The sequence below is a fragment of the Muntiacus reevesi genome, chromosome 11 (genome assembly GCF_963930625.1).
Source record: "Muntiacus reevesi chromosome 11, mMunRee1.1, whole genome shotgun sequence".
Taxonomy (NCBI): Eukaryota; Metazoa; Chordata; class Mammalia; order Artiodactyla; family Cervidae; genus Muntiacus; species Muntiacus reevesi.
In genome coordinates this window covers 28,995,096-29,011,764 of record NC_089259.1, presented here as the reverse complement: position 1 = coordinate 29,011,764, position 16,669 = coordinate 28,995,096, and positions in this window count along the sequence as shown.

Below are 16,669 nucleotides of genomic sequence, written 5' to 3'. Positions count from 1 at the left end.
CACCCTCCTCTCTGTACGGTTCCTGCAGGCCAGTAAGTCCCTCTGGCCTCGTACTCAGGCTCCCCCCGCCCCCCATACAGTCCGGGTTAGGTCTGCTCACTGTAGATGAACTTCAGCTCCTGACGTTCAGCCCCTGGGACGTTGCCTTTTGATTCTCTGGATGCTCTGCGCTTACAAATCAGATCTCCGGCTCTCAAAGCTTTTATCTCTGGACCAGAAGCCCGTGGCCAAACCTTGACCCCGTCTTTTGTCTTTGCCATTCAGGAAAGCATAGCCTTCATCCTCCCCTAGGAAGAGCCATGCAGGTTTAGGAGCTCAAAAAAGAAAGGCACAGTAAGACATGAACAGATTTGAAACATATCCTAGAACCTGATAACGTCATTGTCCGTCTCCACTTAAGACTACTCAATGGCTTCCTGCTGATCTTAAGAATGAAATCTTAATCGTGGCCCCAGAGAGCCTGAAAGGTCTGGCTTCCGGCTTCCCTTCCAACTAATCATCCCCTCCAGCCCCTCCAGCCTGCTTTCCATGCCTTGAAGGAGCCACACTCCCTGCTCTATTGAGTTCTCCTTCCTCTGGAAAGCCCCTCTAGCCCTCCTTCCCCCACCCCCTACCACCCCCCCAACCTCCTACCCCTCCAATCCCTCCCCTCCCCTGCCCACCAGGTAAGACCCTGTGATAAACTCCCATAGCCTCTCTCCTTTTGAGGAATTCCTTTCACTTGCTGGGTTATTTGGCCACCATCTCTCACTCTCTGAGTCTGAAAGCTGTGAGAGAACTAGTATGTAGTTGTCTTTTTCATCATGAGTTTTTCTTTAGTGAATGAATAAATGAATAGGATAGATGGATAAAAAGATGGATGCAGGGGTGGTGATTACTGGTTAAAGGCAATCTCCTATCTCTGGGTCCTAATCCAATTTGGTTCATCAGAGAACAGACGCAGCCTGATGAATGGTTGGAACATTAGCTGCCTATTTGGGTTTGAAATGGAAAACTTAAATCCTTCTAAATCACTTGGTCCTACCCACTGGACATTTTACCGATTACTGTTTTTCTTTTGTGCTGGTCCTCAAGATCTTTTACTAAAATTCCAATAATTCTAGGAGACTTCAGTCCTCGAGAGCTATATTTCAGGCAGCAGAATTCATAGCTGAGCCCTGGAGATGAGAGGAGAAGGAGGATGGGGGAAGTCAGAGAAATGAGAGATGGGGAAAGGGGACAGATGACCAGGGAGACTCTAAGAGGGAGTTGAGCCAGAGAAGGCATCGTCAGCTTCTCAGATTTGCCAAGATCCCATCCTCTTACCTTAAAGCTTCATGACCCTGCGAAAAGTCATTTTGCTGTTTTGAATTTTGCCCCAAGGGACAAGGGTACAAAAACAAACAGGGGAAACTCCTTTCAAGGTAACTGGAAGCTCATTTATCTATTTTTCATTATTAGAGAAATGTTGTCAGTCACGTGCCTGGCCCGGGGCAGGGCATTAGAAATAGAGAATGAATGGAACAGACCATCCTTTTACCACATAGGATAGTGGGGACTTCCCACAAGGTCTTTTAGAGAAAAGGACATGCGTTCTTTTGGGTCCACCCAGACTCCCCTGGCTTGAAACTGCCTGGAAGCAGTGGGGCAGGGGTGGGGATCAAGGGACAATTGGGGACCATATTGTTGGGAGTCACAGAAAGCATCGAAAAGGAAAGGAAAGAATATTCTCCTTTCCCATCTTCTAAAATTTTCTGTGCCAGGACGTGGCAAGATGAGGGGAGAGGGGGATGTTGGAAGTTCCCACTGGGAAGTCCGGTTGGAAGCCGGACTCCAGGAAGTGTCATCATTGTGGTTGGAATCACTCTGATGGCCTGAAGCCAGCCTGTATCTTTGAAGCTTTGCTGCAAATAGAGAAAACATGTCTAATCTGCAGAGGAGAGTTTAACTGACTGGAGGTGGGACAGTCAGTTAAATCTGCTGCATCTTACTGCATTTCTCTTATTTCCCTTTGTTCCTGGTTTTCAATTTCTACCCTTCTTCAGTTACATAAAAGCTGGAATCTTCATCTTCTAGCATCCTACCCTTAATGAAATCCCTTCTATTCCTTTTCTTACTTATATTACACATTCTTCCACTGCCCCACCCCACCCCACCAGGCCATTACAGACGGCACGTACAAAATACAGTGATTCTGCAATTTCAATAAAAGCCATGTAATCACTTCCTAAAGCACTGCTGTGCTTTGAAAAATCAATATTCCTCCTTTGGCAATTTCCCATAATGTGGTTAGTTTAACAAAATAAAATTTGAAAAATAAAAATGTTGTGAGAACAACTGTGTTCTTCCAAGTTCTCTTTAATTTCCTACCCTCCAGTGTTTCTTAGACTCTTTCATGTCCTACCTCACTGCTGGAGAAGGGAGAAAGTCAAGGAGAGCTGACCTTGGACCATTTCAGAAGAAAAAGTATTAGTCAGGGTCGCTTGGTTGTAAGTGATAGAAACTCACCGGGAGTTTAGCCCAGATGGGAAAGGTGTGGAGGGAGGGGCTGGGCTTGTTAGCAGAGGGAGGGGAGAGGGGCCTGGGCAACAAAGTGAGCAGACATCTCCCCACTGAGACCCAAAGCAAGTGGTCCATTTGCATTCCCACCCTCAGCTGGGCATTTATGAGGGTGGTGGGGATGAAGCTGGAGGAAGACGCTCTCCTGTTTGGATAAAGTTTCTGGGCTCAAGCATTGAGGGTGGTTAATTGGGGAAAATCATCATCTTTTTACCCCAGGGTTCTTTGGTGTCCTGTTCTGGACTCCCCCATTTGGCAAACAGGGAGAGATTTCAGCAGAGCTATCTACAAGAACTGCATCCACTTTCTCACCAGCAGAGCCCCCAGCTGCCGGTCTCTACCCTGGAACTGTGCGTGGTTTGATCACCCACAACCTCCGTGTGCCAACACCAGGGCACTCTACTGGACATACCTGACCTTTCTTTTCTTCTTTGGCTGTGTCAGGTCTTAATTGCGGCACATGGGATCTAGTTCCCTGACTGCGGATCTAACCCAGGTGCCCTGCACTGGGAGTTCCGAGTCTTAGCCACTAGACCACCAGGAAAGTCCCGCCTGTCTTTCTTCTTGAGACACTCTTCCTGGGCATCTCCAGTTCACCCATCCCTGCTTTCTCCTCCTGCACTGGCCTCTCTTCCATGCTCTTTGGCTGGCTCCGCCTTCCCCGTTGGTCCCCCAGATGTTAGATCTGCTCAAGGCTGGGTCCTGGGCCCTCTTTTAGTCTCCATGTCCTCTTGTGAAGCAATTCCATTGGTGAACATTCCCACTTAGGTGTGCCCTGGGCATGTCAAACTCAGCACGCAGAACAGAGCCCTAGAAGCACCTCCTTCAGTAGAGTCCGATCCCTTCCTGCTACTCGGAAGAGGCACCATTGCCCTCACCCCCCTATCCTGTCACTATTACCTCTGGTTACTGGGATCCGTCCATGACTCCTTACATTTCCACTCTCCACTACGGAACTGGATCTTTTGTTGTTTAGTTGCTAAGTCATGTCCGACTCTTTTGTGACCCCATGGACTGTAGCCTGCCAGGTTCCTCTGTCCTTGGGATTCTCCGGGCAAGAACACTGGAGTGGGTTGCAATTTCTCCTCCAGGGGATCTTCCGAACCCAGGGATCGAACCCAAGTCTCCTGCATTGACAGGTGGATTCTTTACCTCCTGAATAGGGAAGTCCCTTAACTTGTAATTACCTCCTCACAATTCCTTTAAGAAAAAAAAAAAAAAGATGGGGGAGAGCTTTTTTAGTAGCTGCAAAATTTTCAATAAAAATAAGCTCACCATTTTTAACCATGGTACCATTGAACCACTTTTTTTTTTTGAGATTGAGCTCTGATAAAAAGGTCAAATAAACTTGCTTTATTTTTCATTACTTACCATGAAATAGTCTTCATTCTATGTAGTTTTGCTTACTTTTCAAGCACTTCGATTTTAAGAAAGTTGTCTAAAAGTTTTACGTTTCCATGATAAAATAACAACCATTGTAAAAGTTTTCTTTAGTATTTGTATTAAGTTTATAATTTCTCTGATGAGCAAATATTTGTTTTCACTCTTTTTTTGTTTTAACTTGTTAAATTTCACACTCATAAAAATATCTGTGAAAGAGAATGCCAGGACTTCACGATAAATCTAAAGAAATGCTGACGTGACCACATTGTTATTCTGAACCATCACAGGACACGTACATTGTGTCTCAGTCACTACAATAACCCCATGGCTGAGTAGCACTGGTCCTATTAATATTTTTCAGTTGAGGACACTAGGAACTTAAGGAAGTTACAGAAATCCCCTAAGATCCCACAACTAGAGAGTGTAAAGTAGGAACCAAGAGCTGAGCCTATGCGGATCTGACACCAAAGTCCATTCCACTCAGCCTCCCAACCCCATGTCAGAAACCACGAGAAACTGTGCTTTGGCAATAACTCTGCTCCCAGTTTTCTAAGAAAAAGAGGTGAAGGGACCAAGTGGTGTTGTGAAGTGCTAGAACTGGGATGGAATTTCAGAACCAAGCCCAGGGCTGCAGAGGGCGAAAACTGGTCCCGGCAAGTGAGCTGGGTACCCTGCGGTGGCACCCCACCTTCTGCATATGCTCCTAGCCGAACGCGCCCTGGAGAAGGGTTTTTATTCTCTTCCTAGTTCTTGCCACCAAGAAGGCTTAACCCATTAGGAGAGAGGGGACCTGCATTTATGAAAACACCTGCAGAGGCTTTTCACAAGTTTCAATTCCTGTAAATACAAAAAATCCTGTAAGAGTTTAATTGCCAATGTTTCATGTATTAAGTTGGATGATAAATACTGCTATTGCTATTAATGCTACCACTAATATTACTCTACTGGTTAAGGTTTTCTGATAGATCTAACTCCATTGTCATCTATTGCAGCTTCCCAGTGGACCTGTCATCTCCCGGGTGTGATGAAGCTTTGGAAAGAGGTATGTGAGTGCTGATGACAATTTACAATAAGGAAGTTTTACTGCTTTTTATGGCTTCCCAAGTGGCTCAGTGGTAAAGAATCTGCCTGCAAATGCAGAAGATGTAAGTTCAATCCCTGGGTTGGGAAGATCCCCTGGAGGAGGAAATGCAACCCTCACAAGTATTCTTGCCTGGAGAATCCCAAGGACAGAGGAGACTGGCGGGCTACAGTCCATGGGATCTCAAACAGTTGGGCACAACTGACTGTGCGCGCGCGCGCACACACACACACACACACACACACACACACACACACTTGCTTTTTATGTTCAGAATTACAAAGTTCACATTTTTAATTGGTACTCTAATATTTGAACAAATTATCTTTAAATTATCACTGTTATTTAAAGTTGGATAGTTTAACTATAAACTGATGGATACTTAATATTAACTTACATCAGGACTTTCTGTACACTGTTTGCCTCAACTGATTTTTAAATAAAATTCATAGATTTCTTTTCAAAGGACAGAGCACACACACATGTGCATGACCCAATCGCTGCTGGATAGCCCCAGAGATATTTTTTAACCAGCACACATCTCTTCAGATTCTTGTATTTGCTTTTGCTTTGGATTTCAAATATAAGCTATTTGCTGCTAAATTGAATGGGGAAAATGTATGAATAATAATTGACAAAGCATTCATGACTATAGTCAAAGTAAAAATCCTTTGGAAATGAAATAAAACAATTGGATGCACCAAAACTATCGTGAAACACAGTTAAATCTCTCAAAGGTATTGGAGGGGCTGTCATATCTGGCATGTTGCTCTATGTCTAAAATAAATTTCATCAGCTTTTCTTTGCCCAAGGGTTGATTTTAACTCAAAACACTTTGGATCCATACAAGCTGCAATAAAATGCAAGTGGTCATCAAGCCTCGTACAGTCCCAGGGCTGCAGCTAAAGTCTAAAGCGGAGTCCATCCCACCAGGCCTTACGGGCAACATTCAAATGATGTTTTAAAGAATTTAGTGCTAAGAAATCAGAAATCCTTTCTGGTTTGGGTGTATTTTCTATGCACTGAAATAAGTACATTGTTCTATTGGAGTTGTTGTTGTTTTTTTTTCCCATAGAAACCATCACAATAAGGAATATGGCTCTGCTGAATTCTTAAGAAACTTCGAACTTTAGTTATTTTTGCATTTTTCTTTTTTTGGCCCACAGAGCAGCGTGCGAAACTTCCCCGACCAAGGATGGAACTTGTGCCCCTGTGTTGGAAGCAAAGTTTTAACCAGTGGATCACCAGGGAAGTCCTGCGTTCTTCAAAGGCATAACAGTTTATTCACTGATGACTGTTCCTAGTCTCTGCACAAATTTAAAGACACTGGACTATTGAAATTACCAACTGGACCGGAAGTACTATTTTTTAAAATAGACTTTACTAGCAAACACTGGAGACAATTTAAAAGTGTATCAATAAGGAATATGATAAAAGACAGATCTCAGAGCCATACAGTTAACTAAAAAAAAAAAAAAAAAGCTGCAAAGTAATATGTAAAATACTGTAATATTTATAAAAAGACTCCTTTAGCTCATACACACATGTACATACACCCATCAAATTGTAATACAGGCTACATGGGGCAAGAAGATGAGGATGGGATAGAAAAGGGAGGTGTGTGTATTCCTTTCTTGTTTATTTTAGGCATGCTACGCGGCTTGTGAGATCCTAGTGCCCCGGCCAGGGATCAAAACCATGACCCTTGCAGTTGAAGCTCAGAGTCTTAACCAGGACCTCCAGGGAAGCCCCTGTGTGTGCTATTTTGAAAACATTAAGAAGCAAAACCAAACTGAATGCCAACAGGTGAGCAAGCAAACCCCGAGGATTGTAAACTACTAACTGTGTATTAGGCTTCCCTGGCGGCTCAGCTGGTGAAGAATCGGCCTGCAGTGCAGGAGACCCCGGTTCGGTCCCTGGGTTGGGAAGATCCCCTGGAGGAGGAAATGGCTACCCACCCTAGTCTTCTGGCCTGGAGAATCCCATGGACAGAGGAGTCTGGCAGGCAGCGGTCCACGGGGTCGCAAGGAGTCGGACACGGCTGAGGGGCTGAGCGCAGCACAACAGTGTGTGTTGGTTTGCTAGGACCGTCACAACAGAACCCCAGAGACGGGGGGCATAAACAACAGAGATGTATTTTGTTTTCCCATAGTTCTGGAGGCAGGCAGTCCAAGTTGAGGTGTTGGTAGGGTTGGCTCCATGAGGCTCCCCTTCCCTGGCTTGTAAACCACACCTTCTCCCTTTGTCTACAAACGGCTTTTTCCTCTGTGTGGGTTTGAATCCCAGGCATCTCTCCCCATGTGCCCTGATCTCCTCTTCTTATAAGGACACCTGCCATCTTGGATTCAGGTCCCACCCTGAAGGCTTCATTCTCGCTTTAATCAACTGTTTGTTGGTCGACTCTCTCTGTGTACATTCACACTCTGGGATATTGTGGATTAGGGCTTCAGTGTAGGAATCTGCGTCAGACACAAGTCAGCCACAATTCAGTATTTTTATTTTATTATTTTACTTTATCTTATGTTATGGGAATTACTAAACACAGCACAATTTTAATAAATCACATTTGGAGAACACATTTTTGTGAACTCTGAACACTGATAACAGACTTAATTGGATGAATTTTTTAAACCATTGAAACTAAAATTATGGTCTGACCATTTTTTCAAAACTTGAAGTATTTTTATTTTAAATTGTAGACCAGGGGCTTCCCTGGTGGTCCAGTGGCTAAGACACTGTGCTCCCAATGCAGGGGCCCCAGGTTCAATCTCTGCTCAGGGAACTAGATCCCGCATGCTGCAGCTAAGATCTCACATGCTGTAACGAAGACCGAGGGCGGCCAAATAAATAAATAAATTTTAAAAAATAAATAAATTCTAGACCAGATGGCTTATGTGCCACAGTATGTTCATTTTAACAACCATACGCTTTTACACTATAGAAAGGCTAAGGGTAACACCAAAGATGACTTTCAAAGTGGATTCGGGGCGTCCCTGGTGGCTCAGTGATAAAACAAACAAACAAACACCAGGCTGCCGATGCAGGAGACGTGGGCTTGGTCCCTGATCTGGGAAGATCCCACATGCCGAGGAGCAACTTGTGCCATAGCTCCTGAAGCCCGTGTGTGCCGAGAGCCTGTGTCCCGCAACCAGAGAAGCCGCCGCAACGAGAGGCCCGCACACCGCAACCAGAGAGGAGCCCCCACTCACCACGACTAGAGAAAGCCTGCGTGCGGCAGCGAAGACCCAGCACGGCCAGAAACAAGTACAGTTGTTAAAAAACAGTCAAGTGTATTCTGTTGATATCTCCTTCATCAGACTGGGACGCACTTTAAAGGTTGTTCCCAGGACCCAAAGGTCATTTCTCTCAGGCGCCCTCCTTCACGCTCCCCCGGAAGGTGACTGATCCTTCCACGGTCCTGCTGATGGGCTGCAGCCCACTTGCAGAAGGCCCTGCTAGATGCCTTCCAGTCTGGATCGTGGCAAAGACTGTGTATCCACACGTCTCTCCATCTCCCAGCATCTAGCAAAGGTGTACCCTCAACAGGTGTCCCCACAAATTCATGCGTGGAAGTTCTAACTGCCGGTACCTCAGCACGCAACCTTACTTGAAGCAGGTCATCACAGATGTAACTGGTTCAGATGAGGTCCCATTGGAATGGGGGGGGTCGGCGGAGCGAGTCCTTGATCCACTGTGAAAGGTGTCCTACACAGATATGCAGATACCTTGTGAAGATGGACAGACGCTGAGACTCCGTTACAAGTCATGGAGCATCAGAGATAGCCCGTAACCTTGGGGAAGCCTGGACGGAAGCATGGAACAGTTATCCCCTCCAGCCAAGTCTGCTGACAACTTGGTCTCGGACTTCTGGCCTCCGTGAGACCGTCTCAGTGTTTAGGGCTCCCAGCTTGCGGTACTCTGTTAGGGCACTTCTAGGAAGCTGATACTGTGAGGCTCAATGAACAGAGTGAAAAGGAGCCCTAACAGAGGTGTCGGCAGGGCCTTCCCTGGTGGCCCAGTGGTTAAGACTCTGCTCCTTGCCGGGCAGGAATAGAGATGCAGACGTAGAGAATGGACTTGTGGACACAGAGGGAGGAGGAGGGGGGAACAAATAGGAAGAGTAGCATTGATATTGGGCTTCCCAGGGGGCTCAGGGGTTAAGAATCTGCCTACAAGGCAGGAGACACAAGGGATTTGGGTTTATTCCCTGGGCCGGGAAGATCCCCTGGAGAAGAAAGGGAATGGTTGCCCAGTCCGTATTCTTACTTGGAGAATCCCATGGACGGAGGAGCCTGGTGGGCTACGGTCCGTGGGATCACAGAATCGGACATGGCTAAGGTGACTGAGTACAGCTTAGCATTGGCATATACACACTACCGTGTGCAGAATAGCTAGCTAGCGGGAAGCTGCTGCATAGCGCAGCAAAGTTCGGGGCTCTGTGATGGCCCAGAGTGGGGGATGGGGGTGGGGACGTGGAAGGCTCCAGAGGCAGGAGATAAATGTACACGTGTGACTGATTCACTGTGTTACACAGCAGAAACTAATGTGACATTGTAAAGCAACGATGTTCCAAGAATAAGAGAAAATAAACACCCTCGACAGAACAACAAACAGAAACCCTCTGTGCTCCCAATACAGGGTGCCCGGTCAGGAAACTAGCTCCTGCGTGCTGCGGCTAAGGCTCAGCACAGCCAAATTAAACAACAACAAAAAAAGTGTACCCAGTACAGCAGAAACTAACACAAGATTGTAAATCAACTGATACTTCAATAAAATTAAAAAGAGAAAACTCTGTATCCAGACAACAGGCATCACTGGGCCATGTGGTTCTCCTTCCTATAAATCACTTGTTGGGCTTGAGTCTGTTCAGTTTCTGGTCCCCTCTCCGCTGTGTCTCCTCCTGACAAGACCGCACAAGGCTCTAAAGCGATGGGAAAGAGACCTGTTTTCCCGTGCTGCACACACCGGCCCTATCTGTCTCGGATGCGGCAAATATTTCTTGAGAGCTGCCGAAGTCGTCGTTTGCCCGGAGGAACGCACACCCAAAACAAGGGCTCAAAAGAGAAGGAATGAGCCTTCTAACCCAAATTCACCAGCACAAACTTATTTGCAGACTCATAATTTTGAACTAGCTCAGCCTCTGTTCCCGGGCCAGGCACAAACTGTCGCAATGTTGGTTTCTGGCTCCCACACTTGTTTACGATCTTGGAGACCATTCTCAACTGTTTACAGCAATGGCTGCATTTCTTCCTTGGGAACTCATCTTGGAGTTCCCCACAGCCGTTTTGGGGAACTGAGACAGAGAACCAATTTGCATTCGTGGCTCACGCACTTACCCCTTCCTGTCCCATGCCAGGTCCTGGCTGTCCTCCTGTTTACAATTCAGGTGTCCTGGCCCCTGGGGGCCAGGCTCCACAGAGCCACTATCTTCTTGTTCATTTCTTTGTTCAGTGTGGATACCCGGCCTACCTCCCAATGTGTTCAGAAGCAAAAAACGGCTGGGATGGGTCCATTAAAAAAAAAAGAAGAGGAAGGAGAGTTCACATCTTTTGAGCATTTACATGTGTGGGTTTCTGCGTGGATATTAGCTCGTGGGAGCTCAACAATCATCCAATCACTGAGACACCAGGTGTTCACATGGAGAAATGATGTGTAGAGGAGTGAAACTGTGCCCACACTCATCAGACTGATGTATGGTGGGCCTGGGGCCAAAAGCACGTCTGTCTGATGGTGGGGCTTGTGTTTTTCCGTGTTACCTACAGAGGTTATGTAGAGCCTGGACAGCTGTGTAGACAGTAAACGGAAAAGGAGGCTAAGGGTATAAACAGCTGCCAGTTGGTGTAAAACAGAGTAAAACAGAGCTGAGTTTCCGAGCACCAAGGAATAGATTGCTGACTCTCGTCTGATAACTAGGTCAACACAATTCATGAAGAAGACACTTTTTTGAGAAATTTGCTGCAAAGACCTTCTGTCATTATGGGGTCAACCCAATGATTGGTCTGGGTCTTCCCAGACCTTCCCAGACCAAGGTCTTCCACCATTCAGGAACTGTCGAATCTCCCCCCTTGGAAACTGGGGCTGCGCTGGTGTGGGTTTGGTTGTGGGACGTGTCCAGGTATGTGGGCAGCGTGGGGAGGTGAGTGGCATCTAGAAGCAGGGCCTGGACACCTGGACTCCAAGGAGCTGTCGGGCCAGAGTCAGAAAGAATGGGCCAGTGCTGGGTCTCCAGGACACGTGAGGCTGGGCCCAGGGGTGTGTGTGTGTATGGAACCAGTGCTCAAAGAGGTCAAGCAGGTGGAAACAGGGTAAGTCTGGAGTCATTCCAACATAAAAGCAATCCACTTCTGTGCTTCCTTTCTTTTTTTCTTCTCCCGGATATTCCTCTTCTTTTAACTGGAGGATAATTGCTTTGCAATGTTGTGTCACTTTCTGCCGTACAACGACATGCATCAGCTACATGTATACACACGTCCCCTCGCCCTTGGGCCTCCCTCCCTCCCCCGTCACAGCCCCTAGGTCATCACAGAGCACCAGGCTGAGCTCCCTGCTCTATGCAGAAGCTTCCCACCAGCTGTTTCACACACAGTAGTGTATGCATGGCAGCGCCGCTCTTTCAATTAGACCTACCCTCTCCTCTCGTCTGGTTCATATGTCCATTCTCTATTCGTGCCCTCTAGATAGGTTCACCTGTACCAATTTTTTCTAGATTCCACATGAATGCTCTAATATACAGTATTTGTTTTTCTTTCTGACCTACTTCACTCTATAATATCCAGATCACCTTCTTATTTGTGTGTGATGGACTTGGGGTAAAACAAAAGTGAAAAAACTCTTTTCATCTCTTCATCTTTAGGACTCTTTGAATTCTTTATAAAAAAGTATTTTGTAAAAATACAAAAGCAGTTTGGTAATTCATAATTTATTATGGTAGAAAGGCTGGAGGGGCCAAGTATCTTCTGGGGGTATGGATGTGGGTGATCTCAGTGCTCCAACCCCCTGCAGGAAAAGTCCAGATTTCAGAATTCTGGGGCTGCTGCTGAGTTTCCCCACATTGCGCTCCTGGCTGGTTTTTCATGGCTCAACTTTCTCATGTCCTCCCCCTCAAAGTCAGGGACTCAGTGTTCTAGCCATACTGTGTGCATGCGCAATCGCTCAGTCGTGTCCAAGTCTCTGTGACCCCCTGGACTGTAGCCCACCAGGCTCCTCTGTCCATGGGATTTTCCAGGCAAGAATACTGGAGTGGGTTGCCGTGTCCTCCTCCAGAGGATCTTCCCAACTCAGGTTTTGAACCCGCCTCTCCTGCTTTGGCAGGTGGCCTTTACCACTAAGCCACCTCGGGGCTACTCACAGTTTCCTGGCCAGCTCACCCACTCTCATGTCTGGGCCTCTGCATTTCCGTTTGATCACATCACTCCCCGCCACCACCCCGACCTTTCTCTCTGCCCCTTCACCATGCTCCTTTTCCTGGGTGAGGCCTACTCATATTTCTGGGGGAGATAATTAATTTTTTATTAGATTAAAATACACATAAGACAGAATTTACCATATTAACTATTTTTAAGTGTACAAGTCGGGGCATTGCATACATTCATCATGTTGTGCAAACATCACTGCCATTCATCTCCAGAACACTTTCGTCTTCCCAAACTGAAACCGAGTCTCTATCTCCCCAACCCTGCCTTCCCCAACCCCTGGTCACTTCTATTCTACTTTCTGGCTCTGTAAACTTGCCTATTCAAGGTACTTTGTCTAAGTGTAATCATTATTTGTCATTTTGTGATTTCTTATTTCACTTAGAATAGTACCTTCAAGGCTCTTTTGTGTTGTAGCACGCATCAGAATTGCCATCCTTTTTAAGGTTCTGTTGTCTGACAATACCACATTTTGCTTCGCTATTTCACCTGCTTGAGTGGTTGCCATCTTTTGGATACTGTTAATAATGTTGCTATGAATGCTGATCTGCAAATCCTTCTCATTTTTATGATTGCACTTCGACACTGTCTACTCCCCAAACCAGTTCTGAACTCCCTACCATTCAGGTAACCTTCCCCCTTTGCCTACCAAATTTCTGATTTTTTTTCTCATTCCTGTTGTCCCAGGGTGAAAACAACCAGTAAAACCTTAGCATGTAGGCTTTGCCTCAGTCTCTACTCCCTAGGGAACCTCAGCTCAGAAATATATACAGTAAGTCCTCTACATATGAACCTTTAACTTTCGAACTTTCAAAGATGCAAACATGTGACCTCACGCCCAATGGGTAAGTTAGCTCCTGAGTCTGGCGTACATTGTCATGTGTGTGCATCCTCTACAACCATGTGTGTGGTTGTGCTCTTCTGTACTTCACTGTACAGTAGTACTGTATGGACTGAGGCTTCCCTAGTGGCTCAGTTGTGAAGAATCCACCTGCCAATGCAGGAGAGAGTTTCGGTTCCTGGTCTGGGAAGATCCCCTAGAGAAGGAAACGGCAACCCACTCCAACATTCTTGCCTGGAAATCCCCAGGACAGAGGAACCTGGTGTCGGAGTCCAGCGGGTTGCAAAGATACAACTTAATGATGGAACAACAACACTGTACAGAGTACAGTAGTTCAGTATCTGTATTTCAAGCCTTGGCAGGATGTCTGGAAGTAGTGATGTAGCTGGCACTGCTGAGAAGTGCCAGCTGGGATCCTGCACTGCTGTACTTTTCAAGGAACTGTACAGTCTACAATGTTTTTTATGTATTATTTGTGTGAAAAGTACTATAAACATATTACAGTACAATACTACATAGCCGATTGTGTCAGTTGGGTGCCCAAGCTAACTTTTTGGACTTACGGACAAACTGGATTTACAAACATGTTCTTGGAATGGAGGGCTTTCCTTGTGGTTCAGCTGGTGAAGAATCCACCTGCAATGTGGGAGACCTGGGTTCGATCCCTGGTTTAGGAAGATCCCTTGGAGAAGGGAAAGGCTACCTATCCAGTATTCTGGCCTGAAGAATTCCATGGACTGTACAGTCCATGGGGTCGAAAAGAGTCGGATACAACTGAACAACTTTCACTTTCTTGGAATGGAACTCGTTTGTATGTAAGGGACTTACTGTACATCAGCTAAAATGTGATGGTAGTTCTTTGGAGACACTGAGGATGAAGGAAGTCTTAGTAATTATGTAGGGGGTCCCAAGACCATCTTCACTGGTAAGAAAGGCCACACTGGAGGGGAGAAGGAAGAGGTGGGTGCCTAGAAATGAATGAGGGGTGTGGTGAGAGAATAATCCTGCAGAGGACAGAAAGAAACAGAGAAATTCAGGAGGGAGTCAGTTTTAGCTCCTGTGAACTAATCCATTCTTGCACCCAACACGTGACTCTCCTCTGCATCTGCCTGCAGGAAAGGGCCTTTGTTCCTTCCGACAGCCTCTGCTCGAACACTTCCTGTAACAGCAGTCTCACTACTCAAAAAGAGCTGCTTTCATTTCTGCAGTTCAGAACCAAACGGAATCAAAATCTGCCTACTTGCAATTCCTGCCCGAGTTCTGTTCTGACCAGCGGCTCACATGAGGTACCATGCCTTGCATTACAGACCTTCAAACATGTGAAAAGTTATCTGCTTCTGTTTTTTCTTTGGGAGTTTAACAGCTCACTTGTGACATCATTTCCAGGTCCTTCAGTACCCTGGTTGGTCACCTTTGGACACACTCAGGTGTGTCACTGAACCTTCAAACATGGGGCCCAGCACAGAACCCAGACACAACGCCCCAGGAGGGGGTCTGGGGCAATGGTGGGAGGTGAGCAGGGGGTGGTACTGCTCAGCCAGCATGCACAACGCCTCCTACAATCCTGCCTAGTATGTCCATCCGACTTTGGTGACTTGAACCCAAGGCGGCCGAGTTCCTCATTTCCATCTCCAGCCTCTCACCCCATTTCCATTTCTATTTTAACACCATTTGTTGCAGTCTTTCCAATTTTCCTGTGTTTTTGGTCTTTAAGTGGTTCAGTTTCTGGCCATCTGCAAGAAGGTGACCATTCCAAGCCACGAGTGTTCAGGTTTCATTCAGCTGATGTGAGAAGCCCAGGCATTAACATGAAAAAGTGAAAAATTAAAAAACTCCCCCCCCCCAAAAAATAAAAAATAAAAATAAAAAACTCCCCAGGTGGTTCCAGCGTGCAGTCAGGGTTGACACCCAGCAGCATATTGCTGCCCTGTCCTTTGCGAACACAGTAAACATGTACTTCTTATTTCCTCTCCACCCAGCTCATTCCAAGCGAACATCATTCTCCGAGGTGTTAGACACTTACTAGACTCACCCTTGATTTACGTAGCCAAGCTCCCCGTCTGCTCGTGCCCAAGTTATGAGACCGGAGAGTTTTGTTGCCTTGATGATCTTCTCAATGTCTTTTTTCCTTCCTCATCATGGTAACTTGTGACTACATGGTCATATTTACGTGTGAGAGATCTGCATGCCAAACTTTCATTTTTTCTCTCCTTTTCCTAATCTACTTCTTCGGAACATCTAGAACCACATGGGTGCCTGGCCTCTACTTCCAACAGAAGGCCCTTTGACAGGGTTGCGGGTTGGTCAGGTAAGTTCTTTGGCCGATCAGTGCTCTAAATATTTATCTTAAAATAATCCTTACAACCCTACAAAATAGGTATTATTCTTACTCTACACATGAAACCACCAAAGCCTAAAGGTTAAGGAACTGGACCTTGAAGCCCTGCGGTTTTCCTGCATGGTAACCTGTGTTCTGAGGGTTGAGGGGCAGGGGTAGTCAGGATGGAGATGTGTTAAAATAATCAAATTTTTAAAAATGCCTGAGAAGCACTGGTAGAAAGCAGCATGCTGATTAGTGGAGCTGTTAAGAAACCCCACCTCCCACCCCAGAGAGAAAACCATGGTGCGTGATGAAGAAAGGGGGACTGTGAGGAGGCAGGCTCCAGAATGCCAGAAAATCCACCTTATTGAGCAGACAGCTGAGAATGAAATAAATCTCTCTTTTATCATCACGTGGAACATGTTGCCAGACCAAAGAGCAGCATGGATTAAACCTGGAGGTTCCCGCTCTGCTTGTGGTCAGCACTGTTCCCCTCTACATCCTGCTCCCTCATTACTTAAAATGAGGTTTCTTCTACTACAACCTAGACTCTCTGTCCATCAAAATAAGATGTCTGTAGAAAATACAAATCAGATACTGAATGTCTGAATGTACACTGCACTCTAGAATTAAGTCTCTACCTGAGACACTCTGTTTTCAAAACAAATTACTTCTAGATCTACATTAATAAATAAATGTGTATTTTTCTTTTTTGGATGCACCAGGTGGCATGAGAGATCTCCCAACCAGGGATCAGACCCCAGACCCCTGCAGTGGAAGCAGTGTCCTAACCACTGGACTTCCAGGGAAGTCCCTCAATTTCTGCTTTTTATTGGTTGAATCAAAGGAGAGACTGGCATCCCCCTTTTCACAGCATTAATTTACAATGCCTATTGTGTTATTTCTTTAAAGTTGTCATCTTGAAAAAGAGGCAGAATTATAAAAAATAATATTATAAGACATTTGATGTCACTTGTCAAGAGCCACAAAATAACTTAATACCCACTGCCCATGGGCAAGAGGCCTGCTCTGCCAGGGCAGGGCAACTGCCGAGGAGACGACCAGCAGCCTGTGGTTTGGTTTCAACCACAAGT